General features: G+C 38.7%; 1 protein-coding gene across 3 annotated transcripts in view; it reads left to right on the forward strand.

Moving 5' to 3' along the window:
• The window catches only part of Hace1 (HECT domain and ankyrin repeat containing E3 ubiquitin protein ligase 1), a 102,491-nt gene that overhangs the window by 41,716 nt on the left and 55,096 nt on the right, over positions 1-5,679 (forward strand). The window lies entirely within an intron of this gene.

The following is a 5,679-nucleotide window of genomic DNA, read 5'->3' on the forward strand; positions in this document are numbered from 1 at the left end:
GCAGCGTAGTACTCTAATGTGTATATATTCCACACTTTCTTCATCCGTTCTTCCATTGAAGGACATCTAGGTTGTTTCCAGGTTCTGTCTATTACAAATAATACTGCTATGATGCCCGATCATATGACAAAAGCATTTGTTCAACTATGTTCATAGCAGTATTATTTAACTTGCTTTTTAGAAGCATAGTTATGGCCGATTTAAATAGATCCCAAATGATTGCCTGTTATAATCTCATAGTATTGCTTTCATAGCATTTTGTAATTTATGCCTATTTATTTACTGTTTGTAGTCTATCTCAACTTTAGTGAAAGCAAAAAGAGTATTTCTTTTTACCTCTTTCTGTCTGATGCTTGTACAGTATTTTGTGCTTAGATGTTTAGTGGGTGCTTGTGAGTGAATCCCTCTGGTTACATACAAAATGATGAATTTAAAATAGTTAATGCAATATTATATTATTATGTGGAACTGGAGTATTCGTATAGCTAGTCTGAATATAAGAACATTGTTAAAATATTGCTTTAAAAGTATTTATTCTTTTACTGTATTTATATCAAAGATTATTTTTAAAACTCAGTTGTGTGTGGTACTGGGAATTAAACCCAGGCACCTTTTGCCATGCTAAGCCATTCTTAATTTTTATTTTAAAGACAGGGTGTTGTTGTAATTGAGGCTGGTTTGGGACTCACTAAACATGGCCAGGTCTGACCTGGAACTCATGAGAGTCCTTCCACCTCAGCCAAATGCTCGGCATTATGGGCATGAACCAAGATGGCTATTAAGTTTTCATTTAGCAAGCATTGGATCTCTTTGAAAAAAGATAAGACATGAAATGAAAAAGGAATTTGTCATTGTAGGAGAATGATACATGAGGCACTAAACTGTATGGTGGCACCTGACTGTCAGAGGAGAATGTTAAGCGTTTAATAAACTCAAGTGATTCTCCTTTCTCTGCTTCTCAAAGAGTCCTAGGGTTATAGGTCTGCATGCCTGGCTGTTTACATAGGTGCTGGGGATTTGAAATCAGTTCCTCATGCTTGCCCAACATGCACTCCTAACTCACTGAGCTATCTCCGTAGCCGTGAAGGTATGCTTTTAATTGTATTGTGGTTTGTACATTCTCAGGTATTTTCTCTATTTATAGATAACTTTTATTAGGAAAGTTAAGGTAAACTGGAGTATATATAGATAAATAAGGTAGTAAGCTGTTGATGGCGTTTTAGAGATCTTTAGAGTTACAAAGGTATAAGCTTCAGAGCATAGAGTGTAACTCCTGTCAACAATTCTTTTTAGTTAGAGAACTCAGAATCAGAATAATATTTAAAATAACCTTTAAATTTAAATCTAAAAACTTATGGAATAGTAAACTCTAGTTTCTGTTCATAAGCATTCCCATTGTTATACACTCTGGTGGGCATTCTTAGACATTAAGATTGAAAGAGCCCAAAGGTAGAAAGCTGAAGGATTTTGAAAAACAATTGTATTTTCATAAACTACACTGTCATATCCTTGTAAAGAGTATTGTCCCAGTCAGTATAAAAATGAGTCTGTCTATGGAGAGAGTGAGAGTACATTAGTTTTCTTTAATGGTGTGGCCCCTGCTTGGTTGACGACTCTGTACTGGACACCCACACCCAGAGGAAATGGGTGGCCCACGTCAAAGTCAGTGGTTTATTGACAATTAGAAAAGAAAAGGGCAGGAAATTGCAGGGAAAGCTCTGGAAAGATTTAGAAGGAGGATAAGTATGAAATTATCAGAATTAATAAAAATATTATGTATTTATAAAACTAGCCATAATTTTTATAAAGAATAATTGCCTATTCAGTAAGCTTCCCTAGTTATTTGGCTTAAAAATTCTTTGTGGCCCCAAATAATGCCAAAATATAGTCAACTGTTCAAAACATCAGCTTCTAGGATAGAGGGGTGGGTGGGTAACTCAAAATACAGTGTAGTTTCCCCACTGAGGACTGTACTCCATTTGTATCTTAGCTATGAGGCATTACATATCATGCTGTGTGTTTCTGTATATTTTAGTGTACATAATTATAAAGCTGGGTGGATATAGTTTTAAAGTTGACTATTAAAAACAGTTGACAATTAAAACAGCATGATGGTGCTGGCTTTTAGTTTTGGCAATCAGGAGGCAGACTCGGGCGGAATTTCAAGGCTATCCTGGTCTACAAAGCATGTTCCAGTCCATGGAGGGTACAAAGTGAGACCCTGTGACACTCTTCACAACTCTGTGACTCTGTAGGTTAGTTGTAAACTGCTGCAGTTTTAATAAGTGGTATTGGGCACTAATTGTGCTCTTCACAGTTTGTATGCTGTAAACAACTGCGTCTTGTTTTTAATCTAGTTTTGAAATGGACTGTCCCTTCATTGGAGGTGTGAGATTCAGGTAGTTTCAGAGAGCCAGCTTTCTCGAAATGTTGTGCTGGCATTTTGTTTTCTTTGTGCTAAATATTCTTTTTTTAAAAAAATTTATTTTCATAATTTTCTTTACAAAAAGATGTAAAAAGTGTATTTTGCCTGCATGTGTGTCTTAATATTGTGTGAGTGCCTGGCGCTCACATGGGTAAGAAGAGGGCATCAGATTCTCTGGAACTCGAGTTACAGATGGCTGTGTACTTACCCTGTGGGTCTTGGGAACCAAACCTTGGTCTTTAACAAGAGTAGCAAATATTCTTAACTGCTGAGCCATCTCTGCAGCCCCAGGACTTATTATACTTTTAATTTTATGTGTGTGTGTGTGTCTGTCTGTCTGTCTGTGTATCATCTGAGTGCTAGTACCCACAGGTGCCATAGGCATTGGATAACCCTAGTGTTGGAGTTCCAGGCATTTGTGAACCATCTGATATGGGTGTGCTGGGCGTTGAGCTCAGATATTCTTAACCACTAAGCTGTCACTCCAGCCCTCATGCTAATAATTGGTTTTGCTGTATGCGACAAAAAATGTTTATGTGGAGGCTTTATGAAACAAACAGATGGATGTATCTACTATTTAACTGTTGGTCTCGAGCAATTGCATTTACTCTTGAAACATTGGGTGAACCTTTTCAAAAGAGACTTTAGACAGATTAGATTAAGCACAGTTGATTTGCACAGAGAGCAAGCACTTCATAATCTGGATAGTACTCAAACCAGAAGTGGTTCAGAGAGCTCTGTGCTAGCAGTGTCTGAACAGTGAGCTCTTAGGGTAAATGTAAATGATGGCCTGAGTGGTGGCAGCAGTGCTTCGGGCTTATTTGAGCATGATTTGATGGATTGGCTGCCTATGATTGGCTGAAACTTAATCTGTGAACATAGGAGTAAAACCCTTAGTTTGTCCCACTCACCACACTGATGAGGAGTTTCCTTCTTACCAGGGAGTCAACACTTGATTATGCAGTGGCCATCAGTTGACTGTCTTCTAAGTCGTTTTTACACCATCTACTGAGTAACAGTGCCTGTTCCTACATGTTGTGGGCTCAGTTCTAGTTTAATCTCTGCACTTTAGGTACTTGGAGCAAGTCTCATCCTCTGCAGTTTCTGAACGACTGCCAGCTGGGCTTCCTTGGACTCCCTCCTTGGGTCTGACTAATTTGCTAGAGTGGCTCATAGAACTCAGGGAAATACTATGCCATCATTATTAGATTAGGAAGGGTATTTAAGGGTTACAAGTAAGCACCATACACAGAGACCCGTTGGGCAAGGTCTAGAAGGCTTTCAAATGTAGGCGCTTTTTGTCTTGAAGAATTGAGATGCATTGTCCTGGGGAGCTGGGACGTCTTAGTCACAATACTTCGAGGCTGGCTTTTCTCAGCTAACCAGAAGTTCTCCAAGACCCAGTTTTGTTTTTTAACTTCATTTTGTTAGCATGATTGAAATGTGGACAATTGTTCAGAATTGTTATTGGGCCAAAAGGGGTGTGACTTAATATATTAGGACAGAGTGTCAAACCCAGCAGGGTGTTTCTGTTCAGAGTCTCCATGGCCTTTTGGGCAGCATTCTTTTCTCTTAGCTAACAGGCAGGGCACCTTCTGAAAAGGGCATCCTCTCTTGGATCCTTACACAGGTAGAGCAAAAACATGTCAGAGAAGTTTCTGTGAGTCACTTAGGGAAGTTTGCTTGAGCGAAACAAGGAATATTGAGGAGGGGCGGAAAGTACTAGAGAGGTTTTGGTCTCAACATTCTAACAAGAATCAAGGCCAGAAAACCTAGTACACTAACCTTACTTTTCTACTTATTTAAGATATAACAAGGAATTATATAAGAACTAGGAAGCGTGGATGAGCACAAATACACACGCGCGCACACACACACACACACACACACACACACACACACACACACCCTGTCACATCTGAGTATTTGTTATGAGCAGCACACTCTTATTTGCTTATTTATTGTTAGGTTGCAGTTCATTGCCCAGGAGCTCAAGTACAGGGACAGCTTTCAGGCTAATGCTGTCACAGTTACATCCCTGGAGACCGAGGACTAGATAATATTTATCACCTGAGGTATTCTAGGAAGTTGTGTTAGGTTTCTACTTGTTATTCCCTATCATTCATTCTTTCGTGCTTATTTATCGAGTGTATGAAATACTAAGTTAAAGCTTACAGTATAATTTATAAACTGTGATGTGTACATGTTATAAGCCGACTACCATCTTGGTACTATTGAACAAGACTACTATTTAGATATTGACGGTTCAGGGGCTGGAGAGATGGCAGAGCAATTAAGAGCACTTGTTCTTGCAGAGGACCAGTGTTCATTTCTCAGCACTCAACCTGGGGCCAGATAGCCATCTGTAGCTCCAATTCCAAGGATCTGACTTCCTCTTGACCTCTGAGGGCACAAGACACATACATAGTGCAAATATAGCCATGCGGGGGAAACATACATATAAAATAAATAAATGTAAAAAAAATTAAAAGTTGTCAATTGGCAAGATTGAACACGTGGACATTAAGCAATTGTGAGAGTTCTTGAAATTGGATAGTTTTTTTTTCTTTAAATAAAACTCAGATTATTCTACAGGTGCCACTCTCTTCTGACATGTATTAAGTTTATCTTGGTTACTTTTTAGTTTTATTTTTGGGCATGGCAAAGAGCAGCCTAGCATAGGACAGTATGAATTAACCACTGTTATAATAGCTGTCTGATATTTTGGCTGGCACCACCAGCTTAATAACCCTGGTGCCTGATGAAGAGAGACTTCTGAGCCTTTTGCTTGAGGCTTGTTATATCACAGCTGGGAAACTGAGACAGAATTGCCCTGAGTTTGGGGCCAGCCTGGACTACAGAGTGAGAGACTACTCTTGTTAAACATTAATAATAAGACTAATTACTATTATTTTCAAAGGACTGATCTACTGTTGTTGTTTTTTTTCTGGTATAATGTGGATACTATTATTTAAAAACTATTTTTTTATGTATGTTGGTGTTTGCCTGAATGTATGGCTATACCAGTTATGGTTCCCTCTTGAGGAAGAGGCCTGGTCAGTCATCCTCATCAATTTAGACCATGAGATTCAATATGGAAAAGTTCAATGGAACCGCCATATATGGGCTGACAATGCATGCTTTAGCATTGCCAGGGCATAAATTTCAGTTTTCAAATTTTTCCTCTGGAAGAGTAGCCTACTGCTGAGCCATCTCTCCAGCTCCCTAGATATTATTCTTTTTTTTTTTTTTTT

This window comes from Microtus ochrogaster, unplaced genomic scaffold (assembly GCF_000317375.1).
Source record: "Microtus ochrogaster isolate Prairie Vole_2 unplaced genomic scaffold, MicOch1.0 UNK37, whole genome shotgun sequence".
NCBI lineage: Eukaryota > Metazoa > Chordata > Mammalia > Rodentia > Cricetidae > Microtus > Microtus ochrogaster.